The sequence below is a fragment of the Melopsittacus undulatus genome, chromosome 1 (assembly GCF_012275295.1).
Source record: "Melopsittacus undulatus isolate bMelUnd1 chromosome 1, bMelUnd1.mat.Z, whole genome shotgun sequence".
Taxonomy (NCBI): domain Eukaryota; kingdom Metazoa; phylum Chordata; class Aves; order Psittaciformes; family Psittaculidae; genus Melopsittacus; species Melopsittacus undulatus.
This window is the reverse complement of record NC_047527.1, coordinates 17,844,399-17,862,926: the sequence shown is the minus strand read 5'-3', so window position 1 is coordinate 17,862,926 and position 18,528 is coordinate 17,844,399.

Here is an 18,528-nt window from a genome sequence, read left to right as displayed (position 1 = left end):
AAAATGCGTCTCTCTTGCACAATTAATAGATGATTTCTGCTCTATTCAAGATTCCCATGGACAGACCCAGCAGGATATATTAATATCAGAGAAGTCCTACAATTATCTCTCTGCCTTTTGGTAAATTCAGTTTATACCAAAGAACACATTTGTTTTTTAAAATCATTCATTTAAAAAAAAATAAGTTGAACTGAGCAGGGTATACCTGCTAGAACACTGTTGATTTTTACAGCTGGATAAAGCTCCACAGCTTTGAAGAGTGAATAAAACTCCTGAGATTTCTTGCTAGGCATTTTTTTCTTCTTTCATGGATACTCTGAATATATGTATTTGAAATATTGATCTCATCTCAGAAAAAGTTTTTGTAAGAGCACACAGTCTTCTCATTCCTCCACCTCATTACTAGCTATTGAACAGACAGAATCTTACAATCATGCATTTTTTCTACAGAGTAACATGACCATATAGCTGTACTATTTATGGATTTGACTACTGATAAGGAGCTGAAGTTTCAGTTTCTGGAAGTGTTTTTTAATATAGCACTGGAAATACAACCTGCATTATAACTGATTACACAAACCTGTACAACCAAAAATTTATCAGGTTCCCTCTGAGAGAAGAACTTGCTAAACAAGATAACTGGCAGGTGGGGAGAATGCTGGACTAGTAAGCCAGAACACTCAGGGTGTTTTCTTGCACCACACAGTCAATAGAATTTTATACTTGTGTAAAACATTAACTTAGAAATCACTGTTGTGGTTTAAACCCAGCCACACAGCTCGTTCATTCACTCCCCCCCCCCCCTTGCTCCCCCAACTCCCGGAGAGTTAGGAAGGAGAATACAAAGAATGTAGCCCCCATGGGTTGAGATAAGAACAGTTTAATAACTAAGGCATAACACAAATCACTCCTGCTACTACTACTACAAATAATAACGATAAAGCCAATAACAAGTGAAGAGAATACAACACCTCACCAGCCACTGACGCACAGCTCACCCCACCCTGCCCGACTGAGCACCGACCAATACCTCCTCCATCCCCCCAGAGCTCCAGCCCTTCCGGGTCTCTCCCAGTTACATCCTGGGTATGACGTGCTATGGTATGGAATACCTCTTTGGCTAGCCTGGGTCAGGTGTCCTGTCTCTCCTTCCTCCTGGCCTCCCCTCATCCCTGGCAGAGCATGAGCTCAGAAAAGGCCTTGGACAAACCAAACATTTGAGCAGTAACTCAAAACATATTTGCTATCAGCAACTGTTCTCAGCCCAAAAGTCAAAACACAGCACTGCACCAGCTACCAAGAAGGAGAAAAAATGACTGCTACTGCTCAAACCAGGACAATCACCTACTGATGTTTGCTAGTGAGCATCCCTAACTGAAACAAGTACACATTGTTTTGCATCATGCTTTATCAGTTGCACCTGCTGTTAGAGATAGAGACTTACTGATTAAGTAGAAATAGATTTGAGGTGGCTGCATTTTTGGTGTTTGTATGTCACTATTATGGATTTCTAGGGACTAAAGAATTCTTGGCTTCAGTGAGAATTTTATCTGAAAGGAATGTAGTGCAATGTCTAGTGCGCTACACTGTTGTGGGTTGCCTTGCCCCATTTCTTAACAGAATTGTAGATATATTTTGAAGGAGAGAAAGAGAAAATAGGTGAAAAAAAAGTCCTGGTTTTGGTGGGGAGAACGTGCCTCTTCAACTTGTTGAAGGACAGGAACATTGCATTGGATCTCAGTTCAATACAAGATCAGGAGTGTTGTATCCCAACTAAAAGGAAGTGCAGCAGGAGGGCCAGGAGACATCCTTGTATGGATAGGTTGCTGCTGAGGAAACTTTGAAGAAAAAAAGAGGCTTATAAAAGGTGGAAGCAAGGACAGGTGGTCTGGGAAGAATACAGAGATGCTGTCTGTGAAGCTAGGGACCAGGTTAGGAAAGCTATGGCCCAGTTAGAATTAAACTTGGCTAGGGATGTTAAGGATAACAGGATGGGATTCTGTAGGTACGTAGAGAATGAAAAACAGATTAGGGAGAACATGGGCCCTCTCCAGAAGCTATCAGGAGAGCTGGTTGCACAGGATTTGAAGAAGGCAGAGGTTCTGAATTACTTTTTTGCCTCAGTTTTCACTGGCAAAGTCTTTGACCACACAACCCAAGTCTTGGAAGGCAAATCCAGGGGCTGTGAGAATGAAGACCTTGGGCCCACTGTAGGAGAGTATCTGGTTCAAGACCATCTTAAAACCCTAAACATACACAATTCCATGGTCCCTGATGAAATCCATCCGTGGGTCCTGAAGGAGCTGGCAAATGAAGTTGGTAAGATAGTGGCCATCATATTTGAAAAATCATGGCAGTCATGTGAAGTTCCTGACGACTTTCAGATATTGCTGATGTTGTAAGAATGCATTATGACTAAAATATTTAGATTGCTTTCCTCTTTGTATTTGACAGGAAGTCATGCTATATCACATTGATCACCACACATCCAAGATAAGACCGCTACTGAAAATTATGGCTTTTGGTTTTATTTTTCATGACTAGAGATAGTAGTCTGTAGCATAGACTATATAAGTTCTTAAAACTTTCTGCTTTACTCCAAAGGCTATGTTATATCAATCTGTTTACTGAGGAAAAAATAAGCAATGTTTTCTATTACGGTATGTGCTTCAACAGACTAATTTGTCTATTTATGCAGGGCCACTGTAGATTTCAGAATTATAGAATTATATAATCAGTTAGGTTGTAAGATCATCGAGTTCAGCCATTAACCTAGCATTGGGAAGTCCACCACTAAAACATGTAATCAGTTTGCTGTGCTATCTTCTACAAGGAAAATATTTGATGCTCAGACTGTCACATGTTTCCATGGAAACCATAACCTTTAAGCAGAAACAATTTGGAGAGGAAGCTAAGCATGGTATTTCAGCTAAAGAACACAGTGGTCAGAAAACCTTGTTTTGTTCAAATGCATATATAAATATACTATCTCTTGTCTATATAGAAATGGATGTTAACGTAGTTAAATTACATCTCAGCTGAAATTAGTATAATATAGCTTATAATGCTACAACTGAGAGTTCATATGCTTAATATTTAAAATAAGTAATTTAATGGAGTTCTGAGTACACCAAAGTTAAAGAATCAGATAAAGTAGCCTGCAAAAGACCTAAGCGATAAACTGTACTCAGGAAAAATTTGAGAAATCTACAAAGAAGATAAATAAGTATACAAGGACATGTAGTTAGGGTAGAAAAAGAAAAAGAGAAAAGAGAAATGGGAATTGTGAGAAGAGTGGGAGAGAGAGAGACAGCCATGAGAATAGGAAATTGCCTTAAAAGGGTATTAGATATTGACATTTATTTTCCTCTGTGGACTAAAATAATATCTTAGTGAGTTTAGGGAGAAGAAATAGAAACCTCTATGTATGTTACATAAACAGTGCTTGAAATTTATTTTCTCTCTCTTTTTTTTTTTTTAAACAACTCTGCTTTGTGCAGGTCATTGTAGCATGAGCAATTTCACACAGATTTTAAACAAAAATATTTTTTGACCTACAGTGGCCCAGTGGCTTAATGGAGCTTGTTTGAGATTGCATATACATATTTCCACATGGACACCTCTCTCTGTAAAAAATAGGTCTTTATCTTGGATACCTAGACCTCTGTTAGATATGATCAAAAGGTATTGACAAAGCTATTCAAACCAAAACAACCATTGCTGTTGCACCACAGCAATCAAATGTAGGGGAAAAGTCAGAAGACAAAGACAGCTGTAAAAATAACTATTAGCATCAGTCAGAAGCCTGATCGTCTCCTCACTACACATAGGTGTTTTGGTTTTTTTTCTGCTTCTAGGTTTTCAATTGGCTGTTTGAGGAAAAGAAAAAGGCATTAGGTTATTTTTTTTTTCCCACCAAACTTATGTGTATCTCTATTTTACCACTGTGTAACGGAACAGGGGCCAGATGAGAAACACTGATTCTGTTGGAAAAATAGTTTAGGGATACTTCTGAATCACAAAAAAAATGCTTTATGGTAGAAATAGCCAAGAACTTCTGAAGTCCTCAATGTCAAAATCTCAAAATAATCTGCATATATCCATCTTATATTAAAATAAAAACTAAGCTTTGCTTAGTTACTAGGTGAATTTTCTTCCTTCCAGGTTATTACAGATTATTTGCTAACACACTGGACAATTACAAATTAAGTTATTCTACATCCTAATGGGATGGTATAATTTTCTCTTTTCAGGGAAGTGGTACATATCTCTTGTTCCCTACTTCTCGTGAGAAGTGCCAATAGATTTATTGCTGTCACTGTTACACAAATGCCTCTCCATGCCAATTTTCAAAGGTAGGTGCATATTCATCTTTGCTATTTTGGTAATTTTCTGCAGTAATATGCTTCTGTGGTTAATTATGCAAGTATTCTTTAATGAAGGTGTTCTGAGAAGTCACTTTTTCTAGTGTCTAAGGCACAGTTTATTCCCCATCGCTCATCTAGCTGACATGCAACTGGCAGTGACAGAAAAAAAACAAAACGAAAAATACTGAATGAGATGTTAGTAGGAAAACTGATTTCTAGGACAGAGAAGCTTTCTAGGACAGGGAAATAAAACATAAGACCTAAATGGAGAGCTGGAGGTCTTGGGTGATTAGAGAAAGCAACCTCAGTGCTATTAATCTCATATCAGATGTAACAACTCCAGCACAAAGAGCAGCTATCTGAGCACTATGTGTTTAATGCTCTTCCTAAAGCACTGCCAGTAAAAATCCATGAAAATCAAATAACCAGTACCAGGTTTTTCAGAGTCAATAGCTGTTCTTTGTATATAAACATATTAAAAGAAACATGCATCAAATAAAATACTATGTTTAAGAAAGCTACGAATCACAAGGAAATTAAAAAGACTTTTTTTGTGTAAGTACTGTTTTCTTTATTCAGCCAGGTCTCTAAATATTACTCAATCCTTGCATATATGTAAGAATGCAATAACTGTTAAGTATGTGAACAATGAGTTACATTACTTGAATGCAGACAAACAAAGAAAAACCAAACCTGTATACCAAATCTTAGTATTATACTGTGCAGAATTACCGTATTAGCTAGGAAAATACACAGAAAAATTTAAAACTGGAAATACTTAGGCAGGTTTTTCTATGGAAAGCTAATATCTCTATAACACCTGAAACAGTGTGAGAAAGATCATAGACAATACATCTGAAAAGCTTGTATTAAAAAAGACATGTTTATTGTATTCAATGATTTACTAAGGTGGGAAAGGAACAATTAATAGGAAAATAAGCTTTTAAAAGTGAAAAGGGGAGCTCTATGTAAATTGCTAGAATCCTGGCTGAATCTTCATTTTCCATTTGCAAGAGCTGAGAACTTCAGGAGCATTCCTTCATACTGATGACATAAGTCGAAAGACATATCTAGCTTTTATTCTTGAACATTACTCAAATATTACCAATAATATACACAGAAAGAAAAGCAAATGCAAGGTTTAAAAACTCCAAGAAAGTTTTCTGCTGTGTCATGATCTTATGTGTCTTTCTTCAGTCAGCTTGTTAAGAAAGCGGAAAGGCAAAGGTGATTTCTGTCTCTGTCTTGCAGAGATGTTTTCTGTTTCTATCTGTAACTCCTCTCTCCCTTGTTGCCATCAGTGAGGAGTTAGTGCAACGGGAGAAGCATACAGAATATTTTACTTGTTCTCATAAATCATTATCAAAATTTGAGCGATGTCCCAATTTTTGTAGCATTAATTTGGTTTAGAAGCAGAACTGGACCACTGCTTGGATTTTCAAATACAAAGTTAAAAGAAATCTAACGATCAGGTTTCTAATTGAGCTACTATGCAAGAACAAAGGGGAGGGTATATCCTTACAAAATTCTTCCCATGTAGGGGGTGCTAATATTTTACTCTACCTCTAGCTCAACTGCAGATGTCTCTCTTTTGCCAGCTTGAGGAAATGGCAAATATGTATAATTAAGATCTCACATTTATGAACTGCTTTCACAAATTTCACTCATATCTTTCTGTTATGGTTTAAGCCCAGCTGGTAACTCAGAGCCATGCAGCAGCTCACTCACTCCCCCCGTTCTTCCTCCTCCCAGATCCCGGAGGGATGGGGAGGAGAATTGAAAGAATGTAACTCCCACGGGTTGAGATAAGAACAGTCCCCTAAGGTAAAACACAAACCACTGCTGCTGCCACCAATAATAATAATGATAAGGAAAATAACAATGGAAGAGAATATTACCACTCACCACCTGCCAACCGATACCCAACCCAACTTGAGCAGCGATCTAGCCCTTGCGGGTAACTCCCCCCAGTTTCTATACTGGGCATGACGTGCTGTGGTATGGAATACCTCTTTGGTTAGTTTGGGTTAGGTGTCCTGTCTCTGCTTCCTCCCAGCTTCCCCTCCTCCCTGGCAGATCATGAGACTCAGAAAGTCCTTGGTCAGAGTAAACATTACTGAGCAACAACTAAAAACGTCGGTGTTATTCGTGTGGTTCCCAGTCTGAAAGTCAAAACCACAGCACTGCACCAGCTACTAAGAAGGAGAAAAATGACTGCTACTGCTGAACCCAGGACACTTTCATTGTCTTCTACTTTGGTATTTTAATAATATCCTGAACATGCATTCTGATCCCTTTCTAGATTGAAACATTACAGATAAAACCATTATATTTTTAAAGGGTCTGAATGTATTGAGAAGATATTTTAAGTAGAAAACTTAAATTTTTTGCCCTTCCTTACAAGTGAGGAGAGCGGAACAAGAGACAGATAAAAGACTTGAGCACTGTCAGTCTTAGAGTGCTTTGACACATGGATGTTTGAAGGCAGATAGATACTTGAAAAACAAAATATAAAAATCCTAAACACAACCAACCATAGAAAGAGTATTTTTGTTCAAAGTCTAGAACCTTTAAACGTCATGTGTAGAAAAGTATTTGTAATGGTCCATAGTTCTCAATGATCCCATTTGATCCAGTTGCTAAACAAAATCTGGGGGTTTTGTATATCATGTCAGCTCCAAAAGGAAATTTATTGAAGGGACTGTAGATTTAAGAATTATTTTTGTACAACTGTTTTTCTTCATTTTCACACAGCTTTTTCTTTTAAAGAAAAAATCTACACTTTAGAACTGTTTTTTTCTATTTCTTCTGAAGTTTTCATACATGTATTCTTTCTTATTTACACATTCCCCAGTGCCCTTCAGCTGTACACTGTGAAAGCTCCACTGTCCCACAGCATTTACAGTATTTAGCAGGTTTGGTTTATTCTCCATTCTTCAGCAATTTATAGTGATCTTAAATGCAAAAGAAATGCAAGGTCCCAGGGGATATGGTGCTACAATTGCTCCTATGCCTGCTTTGATAAGGTGGAAGAAAAGTTCATAGTATGGGGCTTCAGATGGTGAGAAGCATCCACTTCGCACACCCCAGTGGGTATAGAGGGCTGATAAGGCTGGGAACAGCCCTGGCTTCAGCTGCTGGATATGTTTTTTTCATCCTCCTGGAGAGCAGTTTTTGCCATTCTGCCAATGTCTAAAATACAGCAGTAAATTTGTGTCTGTTCAATGATGAAAGGTCAAAGTCTCTTTGTTTCGATAGGGTCTAGCCTAGCTTATAAATATCAAAATTTACATAAGTAGCAATGATCTGACATTCAGATGTTTAGTTTTTTCACTTAAGAGAGGACTCTTTTCATTCTTTTTGTGGATCACTCATAATTTTTTGCAACCAACACAATGGGAGAATGTTCTGATTTTGTGTGAAGATGTAGGGGAGATTTGTACTGCTACTCATTTGTTGAAGAACTTGCCAGCTATTTCCAGTCTAGTGCATTTCCAACTCTTCAGAGTTAAAATTCAAATTAATACACTTCATCCTGTCAAACAGTCCTTCCTGTCAAACAATTTAAAACATATCTTTGAGACCAGGCAGCTGCAGAACAGCAGCAGAAAAATAAATCATTTCAATTATGCTCAGACAGTTCAAGTCAGCAGTGAATAATGCAATACCTGAGCATTTCTGCCTGTTTGATTACATGGAAAATATCTGTTCATTTTTTCTGATTTGCTTTAATGATTCAGCTGGAGTCCAAAATTTGCTGCTGGTCAACACCATACCTGCTATATCTGATGCCCAATCACTTTCCAGAGTACAACAGTTGGTAAAATGAACAACCCAACTCATGCCATGCTCCTGGAAAATGTATGAACCACCATATGTTGTTTTCATTTTTTATTTACATCCTCACATGACAACTGTGCAATGTGCAAAGAGTGTGCTGAAGAGGGGAACTCAGTAAATGAACTTTAAAGTTAGGTCTACTACACTGTAGTGTTTAAAATTGACTTACACTAACTCAGAAAGAAAGATATTACAATCTCACAGTGACAGAGATCCCTCCCAGTCTTTGGGGGTAAAGGTGAACAAAGAGGCTCTATTGTTCCTTGTTTTAGAAAGAAGACATTTAGTAAAGAAAGGTGTTGATGAGAGAAAACCACAAGGAAATTTAAGAAACCAGTAAACAGTAACATAGTGGAGAAGTTTAAATGCTCTAGGTTCAAGATATTGACTGAAAAAGATGTAAAGTTGCTATAAAGTGGAAGTCTCCAATGTCAGAGTCCTATGACCAAGAAAAGAGGATTCTGACCACATGTAGTTTGTTTGGGTTGGGTTTTTGTTTGGTTTCATATGAGTTGTTTGTTTTGGGTTGTGGGGTTGTTGGTTTTTTTTTGGTTGTTCTTTTTTTTCTGTTTGTTTGGGGATTGGTTTTGGGTGATTTTTGTTTGTATGTTTGTTTTAAATGAGAATAAGCAAAAGCAAAAGTACTGAAATAGGCTTTTGTACTCAAAGTTTTTGTAGCAAGAGCAAGCCCATGTTTGTAAGGGTACCAGAAATATCATAGTCTGACAACAACAACAACAAAACCTCCTAAAAAATAAAGTGTGGCACAAGATCTGATTACTTCATCGGTGTTACTGGAGGCAAAATTTTACAGAGCTGACTTAAACTAAATGTTTTTTCACAAAACAGGTAAGAATCTTGGGAAACTTTGCCTACTCTAGAGCCTTCAAACAGAGATTGTCTGTATCAAGGATTTAAGGAACTTTAAAACAATATAATACCATGAACTCCAGTGGAATTGAATAATCATGATGAAGAGAAGATTAAAAAATAGTGTTTTAATGATTTATCAAAATTTTCCAGCTGTGAAAGTTCTATGAAATATGTTCTCCAAAAACAGATCTTCTAACAGGACTTGTGCAGTCCTTGTGCAGTATTTAAAAGATTATTGTTAGTCATATGATAAACAGAATATAGGAAAGGCATAGAAGAAGAGAACATGTCTTGTTTTTCCTGGTCAAATTGACAGTTGACCTGTAGAGACAGATATTATTGGGTGTCCAATCCCAAAATTAACATGGGATTATGGATTTTCCTTAAAGAATCTACTTAAAAGATGAAGATTTCATTCACTAGAGGAGAGAGGAAACTAATGACAGTGGAATTAACTTTCTGTCTCTAATTAAGGAGAGGAAAAATGCTGAGTAACACTCTGAATAGGTGATACATTTATTGTGTGGGGTGGCAGAAATTGCAAATACTCTATGAAGTTGTGCGAAACTGTGCTATTAAATGCTGATCATTTGGAAAAATTCACCCTATCCAAAACCTTCATCCATGCAAAAACTATTGTACAGGGCCTGAAAATGTCACTTGGCAAAATTAGAAGGTCATTTGTTGAAGGCTGCCATTGTGCAACATTATGCATTTTATGTGAGATACATTCCTTTTTGTTTCATTCACTCCTAAAAACCACACAAGTCCAACTAAGTTACCTAGAACTACTAGTTTCCAACATAGCCTAACACTGATAGTGTCTAGACTTATGAAATAATTTTTAAGTCTTGATAATTCCTAAAGCTACAGGTATCCAGACAAGTTGGCAGCCTGATCTCAAAAGACTGCACTGCAGACAGCCACTCTAACACTACTTCTTGTTGTGCTTAATCTTTGTATAACAGCCTTGTGGTTAGAGCACTTATCTCAGAAATAGAAGACTTGAGTTCTAGACACACCTTAGCATTAAGACATTTCAGTGCACATACCAATTAATCCCTAAATGAGTTTATAGGGCATTCTGAAAGATTATATCTAAACATACACAAAAGACACAGCCATGACATTTTAAATGAACTGTGAAAGAGAGTAACATGCAATTCCAAAAAATGCTGAGGTTCTGTAAGGAAAGTATATTTAGCATGTAATTTTGAGACATTCTGGGAAGGAAAGAATTGTAACCACTTTGAGTATCTGAGGTGAGCAGGACTGGGTTTTGTTTCATTTTACTTCTGCTGTAGTGTTAGAAAACTTCTGATAAACTCATAGTTAAAAACTTTTCTTAATTGTACTTTATCAGAGAGTAGTGTTTAACTGTGTGGTAATCTCTAACATCACAGGGATTCTGGGAAAAAAATTGAAGAGGAACCTTTCAGGTCAGAACTGTAGAAGGAAGAATTTTAGAGCTATGATGGGAGGAAAAAAATACTGTCATTACTAAGGAAATAACTATATTCTCAGAATCTGAGTATAAACCCTACTATATTGGTTTACTCTTAAAAAAAGCCCCAGATCTGAAGTACGGATACCAAGTTTCCATTGTTAATTTATTCTCCCAGATGGAACAATATCAGAAAAAAAAGCCCTCGTCTAATAATTGAGGCCAACATGGTAGCAATATGCTACGTATGAAATTATTTCTGAAGCTACATAAAAAGCACATTACTGGTTTTCTAGCAGGTATTGAACAACAACTACAAAAATTAATTAAACTAATAGCATACTGAAAGGTATAATCATCTGAGGATAGGTAAGACTCGAGAAACTCATGGAGGCTCAAAGTTTACAAGCTGGCACATTAAATCAGTCCCAAAGAGCAAGAACTCCCCCCTGACATGAATAGAGGTCAGTATAGGTATGGGGGCCTATGGTAATTCTGTATAGAGAGGTAAGGTATCATATTAAAGCTACATGGGGGATTATTAGGGCCATAATAAGTACCATTTTATCTTGCTACTTTAAAGACACTGTCATTTTGCTTTAAGTACACCACAGAATACCTAATTCAATATTTATTATGTCACAAATAATTTATGAAACAACAGTTCCTAAGGATTTGTGTAATGTTTACTGACAACTCTAGGTTGTAATCAAGGTCAGTTGTCTACCTTTCTTCTGCTGTTTCATCATTCACTATTTCAACATTCTTTTCCCCTTCAATGACATTCAAATTAGCCTATAATTAGAAGTGCTAGAAGCACTCTATTTGGTTGTTTTTCATGCACAACACTAGAAAAGTTAAGAAAGAATTAGGCAGTTTCTAGCAACAACTAAAAAGTATTTTATTTAAGTAAATATAGAAAACAACTGAAAAAATATATATAATATATATATAATATATATATATACACCTGACCTGTGGGATATGCACAAAAAATTTCAGCTGTTGTCCAGATGAGCCCATTATCATCTGGCTGCTCTGATGCTGGGATAATGGTGCCAGTAGCCTGGAATTAGAGGGTAAGAAAGCTATGCAACTGGGTTGACTATCTAGGGAAGGAGGCACTGACAAGACTGTTGGAAAAGGGAGACAAATCCTCAGCCTCTGGAGCAGATCCTATCAGATGAGAAGGAAATATATCCCTTCAAGAAAGATGTTATATATCACCCAGGTAAATAGGCCACCATGGAAAGTTGCCTCTAGTACGTGAGAGAATTAGCTAAAATATGCTTGGGAAAAAGGCAAACCCACTTATAGGATTGCTTTTTCTCAAGGAACTGAGTGCTCTTGGTGGGTAATGTGAGAGGATAAGGAAAACCAGTGTGTACCTCAAGGGGATTTGATTTTTGGTGAAAATAGCCAACAAAATATATTGTATTATATTAATTGCCATATAATACTGTATATTATCACTTCTATGGCAACTATATATCTATTAATGCATTGGGTGCCTTGCAAAGTGATCTCCACCACACCAGATTTGAGGGTCTGAATCGGACTCTCTTTTGATAGCCTTATCAAAGATATTTCAGTAAAAATCACCCAGATTAATGAAGAATGATCTTGGATGAAACCAGACAAGTGCAGCAGTGATGGAATCAGAACTGGTTTCAGTATGCAACAATCCAACAATACACACCATCTTTCCTATGCTGGAAGACTGTTCTGAAAGGTGAAGCCCAAAGTCATGGGCTGAATGAACTCAACAGACATTTTTCAGGAATGGCCCATAGACTAAGGAGGTCTATGGGAGTGATATCTGTGTGTATATATCAAAAGATAGGAAATGAGGCAGTGTGCTGGAAAGTGTGGGATGCTGGGCATGAAGTAAATGGTATGGAATAAGGGGTGGATACTGTCCCAGTTTGCCAAGTATGAGTTTGAACAGTTTGGCTGGGATAGAGTTAATTTTCTTCCTCTAGTAGCTGGTAGAGTGCTGTGTTTCAGCTTTAGTCTGAGAGTAAGGCTGATAACACATTGATGTTTTAGTTGTTGTTAAGTAATGTTTACCCTGATCAAGGGCTTAGTCTGTCAAGCTCTTCCAGTGAGCCAGAAGGGAGCAGAGACAGGACAGCTGACCCAAACTAGCCAGGGGGATATTTGATATTACAGTTACTACTATTACTATAGTGTTTTACTTTATTTCAACTATTAAACTGCTATTCTCTCAAGCCACAGGTTTTACCTTTCTCTTACTCTCTTCTCCATCTCACTGAGGGGGGAAGTGAGCAAGCAGCTGTGTAGTAGGTAGCTGTTGGCTGTGGCTAAACCAAAACAGAGGATTAAAACAAAAGGAAAAAGAAAGAAAATAAAACCTCAGACCTAGGTACTTTTAGATTTTTAAATCTAATGTTTAAATAAAAAAAATATTTAGGAAATTGACTGTCCTTTTTCTTCATAAATTTGCACAAATAGATTTGACTGACTCCATGTTTTGAATTTCTTTTCCAGAAGAATCTTGTAGCAACAATTTTGGCAATTTATTTTTACTGTGTACCTTTGGACTGACTTTAATTATCAACCACCCATATAAAGTTCAAAGGGGCCCTGCTGTCCTTTGGAAGAGAAAAAGTGAACAAAGGATAAGAGAGAAGGTGCCTTAAGAACTGTTCCAGATGACAACCACTTTGAAGCACCAACATGATTACAATTGCTAAAGGAGGTTAAAACATAGCTATTCAGGTTGTTTTTAACAGAGTACCTTGTGAACTATATAGTAACAGTTAACGCAGATCATAAATAAAGGGGCTTTTGCTTCATTCCAGCTACCAAGGAGTTGATCAATAAGAATTAATTGGCTGGTTGGTTTTGTTTTTTGGGTTTTTTGGGGGGATTGTTTTTTTTTTTTGAACTATTCTTTTAAAACTCTTGTGTCATTTGTGTTATAATTATTTTTGTGGAGTGTTAACTCTGTGCTATGAGTGTGTTCATAATAACAGAACACCCTTCTGTCCTTTTAGTCCATGTGGTAAGGATGTACCTCTTTACGTTAGAAAGTTCTGTCTTTCTTTATGTTTCTTCTGTGCACAGAAAGTGACTAAGAGTTATGGGGAAAAAGCAATATAAAAATATGTAATTAAAATCAATTCCATAGCTATTTCCCCTACTCTGACCATACTACTTTAGCATTGGTAGCTTGTAGTGCATCCAGTTAATATTGTGAAAGTGATGTTAACTGACCCTCAAGTCTGCTAAGAATCCTGCAATGTCTGCTATGTTTTTCACAGGAAATGAGAAAAAAATGGTAATTCTCTTAAGATTATATTTTGCCAGAGAATATATTGCATTTTATATTACAGGGAAAAAATATTGTTTTCTGTAAGACACTAATTTTCCAAATAATAGAGGTCTGCTTCAAGTAGAAGGGAAAAGGATTTATCATAATGAAAATTATTACGCAACTGGAATGCTGGGATTGTCATTAGCTTCCTTCATAACAAAGAAAATGATTCTTCAGCCAATCCTGTCTCAGTGAGGCAGTTGTTCAGCCTAGAGGGTTCCAGCTCCTCCATCCTCCATTCCTTTTATCAAACAACTGAGCAAACAGCTTAACCAGTTCAATCCAGTTAAAATTTGAAACTATATTTTAAATGCAAACAGCTGTAATTGTCATGTGTTGGGAATTTGCTGCAGGATTTCTGTAGAAAAGAACCATTCAAAGTATATTTGCAAAGGAAGATTCTACATGAGGTTATGGTACAAATTCATATACCCAGCAGTGTGAGGTGCAGTACCTTGGCCCAGTCACTATTCGACTATTTCCAATTTACTCATTATATGAAACCTTAGATTCTTTAATCATTCATGTTCTTCAAATGTTCCTGTGATATCTTTATCATTTAAAATGATAATATAACTTTGTTTTCAATATATTTTATATGCATATATATTTATAGATGTATATTTACAGAGAGTTTGTTTTCTCTCTGGGATAATTACACTATATTTTCCAGATAAAAACATCTGCTCAATTTATTTTCTTAATGTTCACTGAGCCTTGAATTTTACATTAATATTACCATACTTTTCCAAAGCATATTGTTTCACATGACATTTTCAAAGAATAAGGAAAATCCAAAGCTACCTAACTTAAAAAAGGGAGAATAGATTTCATTTGTCACTTTGACAAATGAATCTTTTTAAGCCCTGAACCCATTCCCTGTATGATCAACACTGCAAATCAGCATTCACTGTGTCCATATGAATGTTTCTTTTTGCTATATGTAAGTTCTAAATGACATTTTACTACAGCACATAGCTTCATGGCTAAATTTTACTTATAGCTTCAAAAGGGCTAAGTACTTTTAGAAACAAGGAGAAAAGGTAAAACTTTTGTTTGCTAGGAAATCATTGTTAATTTGTCTATTATGAAGAATTATTGACTTGCAGTCTTCACATTTAAACTCTATATAGTCTCTATTTGTCTCAAGACTGTATGTTGTCAAAAGCATCTAATTAGTCTGACTGACACTAATAATGACAGATAGCTAGTAAAACAATAATTTCTGTTTTTAGAATACTTTTCCATTGTCATTTTTAATATGTGAATCTAGAATACTATTTGCAAAAAGACCAGTATAAGAAAGTAAGAGACTGAGATTCAGCCAGGAAGCTGACCTATTCTATGTTAATATTCTCATTTACAATTTGTTAATTACTTTTGAACATATTATGCCATCACCAGTTTTGTTTTTTTGCACTCCTTTCTATGAACATATTCATATTAATATGTCTGCAAACTCACTCCAGGAAAAATGCATTCTGTTACTGCCTGCCAAAACCTACTACTCATGGACTCAGTGATTATCTAAGTCACATTATCTATTGGCTGACAGGATGACCTTATTTTTGTCTGAGATATAATTTAATCAGCTAATCTTGTTTCATGAAAAAAAACTTAAATGTACTGTTAACCTAAAACTCATTTTCTACAAACATCATTTCAAACAAGACTTAGGTCTCATAAATTATTGATGGAGAAGAATAACTGATGACACAAAAGCCCACTTAGTTCATTGAAATGTTTGTGAGGAAATTTTTACTCTTCTAATAATTTGATTGACAGGAAACTCGAAAAATATAGCGAGACAATAAAAAAAAGAGAGATTTTCTACTCTCCAGTAGAATTATTTAGGTTTATGGAATTAAAATAAAAAAAATAAAATTGAAACATCAAACTTAATATAATGTGGCAGCATATTCCCCATCCTATGATAACAGTCTCTCAACCAACATTTCTACTTAAACCTGTCAGAGGTTTGTTTTTTTTCCTGTCCTCCTTCTTTGTACAGCTGTATTTCTCTTCCAACTTGCAAAATTCTCTGCCTCATGCTTTCCATCCTCAAAAAAGAAATAGGTAATTAATATGCCAAGCAAATGGCTCAGATGATGTAAGCTCCTTCAACTGTTTTGTGAAACAAAGGTAGAGTGACTTAGTGTTATTCCTGTAAGGAACTGAGAAGCAGGGTTAATCTACCAGCTTTAGCACATTGGCTGGCACAATTTGGAAGGGCTGGCCAATACAGTGAAGTTAATCCCTTACTAACAGCCTTTTTGCCCAGCCACTTGAGAAGCACACACTGCCTCTCAGTCATTTGGTAAATCAGATGGTAGCTATGTTTCAGCTGATAGCTTAAATAAAATGGCTTTCATGAGTATGGTGTGTTAGCACACTCTAAGGAATGTAAGAGAGAAATAAATAAAACCATTTTACAGTTTTAGTATTGCCTCCTAACAGCCTACCTATTTTCGATATGGGAATCTTCTACTTTCCATAAATCCTCATAGCATTCACAGAAAGAAACTTTAAATTCCCCAGTTTAACACCTTTCTTTATCCAGAGATGGTAGCTTTGGGATAAAAAGTCCTTGATGGATTTTTCTTCAATGATTTTTTTCTGACTGTTTTAAAAGAGCTAATAAACTTTGAAAATTCACAAATTTCTGTGGCATAAATACCATTATGCAAGGAAATCGTTCACTTTACTTTCTCTGAACTTGTCACCTTCCAGTGGTATCTGATTGCTCACTAATTGTTTTGTGTCTCCATGTCACACTAGTTTATGTATATCATTCTTTTTCCTTACCTTTCAAAGCTGAAGAGTCATAGTCTGCTTAGCTGTTTCTTGGGAGAAGTTATATATTTGATCATCCTGATGGGCTTTTTAGTTTTTTAATTTGATTATGTTATTTCTGGTAAGGGGACAGTATGAGTAGACAGTTTTAAAGAAGTGGACTTCTGTTGCTTAGCATAATATTCTAGTGGTCTTCATCTTCATTTTGTTATATAGACTTAAACCAGCTTGCACAATTGGCTCCATATATTCCGTAAGAATACTTCTTTTATGAACAATAAGCTATATCAAAACTGGTGAGAAGCTTGTGAAATAGATATGGTAATTTGAGTGGAGCCTTAGATACTAAGAAAATTAGCTAATCTGCATACTATACAAATGACATCAATCCTAAAAAAGCAGAAGGAAGGTGGATGAATTTTTTTCAAACAGGTTTCAGTTAACATGTAAAGAATTTACATAGAATCATAGAATCATAAAATAGTTAGGATTGGAAAGGACCTCAAGATCATCTAGTTCCAACCCGCCTGCCATGGGCAGCGACACAGATGTCAAGACAAATAAATACATACATATATCCTGCCTTTAAAATACAGGATTAGATTAATGTTGCATAATGCTTTATTTGATGATGGATAAACGAGTACAGCAACTACTTGTAGATACCTGAAAAAACTAAAATGAGAAAGAAGTATAACAGCTTTGGAGAAACTTTTGCTTCATATCTTTTCTGGCAAATTTTAGCCTCTGCTTCATTGTTACTTTTTTTGCTTCTAGTGTTCATCAGTAGTGTGCCTTGACTCTGACCCTTATATCTAGCACTCACAATATCCCAGACAGTTATCCAACCATTTCATCAATAAATCAGCCAAGGAGGTAAATTCTATACATTGAAGTATCCCCTCAATATAAGGCTCAGGCTGAGATTTTCCAGCTTCTTCTTCTAAAGTATCTGCTTTCCTTCTCCTCCTTTCAGATTCCAAATTCTAAAACTAGGTTTTTTCTTTTTCCCTAAAATACATCTGGAAAAAATAAAGAAAAGTCTTACTTTTCCCTTTGTGTGACAAGCTATGCTTGCTCCTAAATCTGCTGTATCCACCCAGAACTGCTTTGTTGTCCTGCAGGGGGCTGATGAGGAAATGCACTTGCATCAGAAACAGCCAGCTAGTGCACTGGTACAGAAGATCTCTACTGCTGCCGCCAAGAAAAAGCAGCAGGTTGTAGTAGTAGGGGTCTCTGCCTTGAAAGGGGCAGAAGCGCTCATCTGTCAGCCTGACCTGGTCGCAAGGGAAGTGTGTTGCCTACCTGGGGCACAGATCAGGGATGTTGCGGAGAGGCTGCCTGCTCTAGTAAGTCCCATGGACTATTACCCACTTCTAGTGATACATGTGGGTGCTAAGGATATAGATAGTAGTAGATTGGGGAGCATAAAGAAGGACTACAGAGCTCTGGGAGAGGTGGTCAGGGGTTCTGGAGCTCAGATAGTCTATTCGACAATTCTCCAGGACACAGGGGAGGACCTTCCAAAGGCAAAGAGGATTGGAGAGGTTAATAAATGATTAAAATGGTGGAGTCATAGTCAAGGGTTTGGGTGTCTTGGACATGGGGCCCACATTTGTAGGCCAGGCCTACTGGGGGCTGGTGGAACTGCTCTGATAAAGAAAGGGAAGAGTGGTTTTGCTGGGAGGCTTGCCAGACTTGTCAAGAATGCTTTAAAGTAGTCGTGTTGGGGGAGGGGAGCATCATTCCGTCCCAACACACCCAGTCAGTTGCCAGCACCTATAATAAATACTCTGAGCAATGTAGTAATATTCTAGCCACTCCAGCCACTGATCTGGCTTCATTTGGAGCTCAGATCAGATACCTCTATA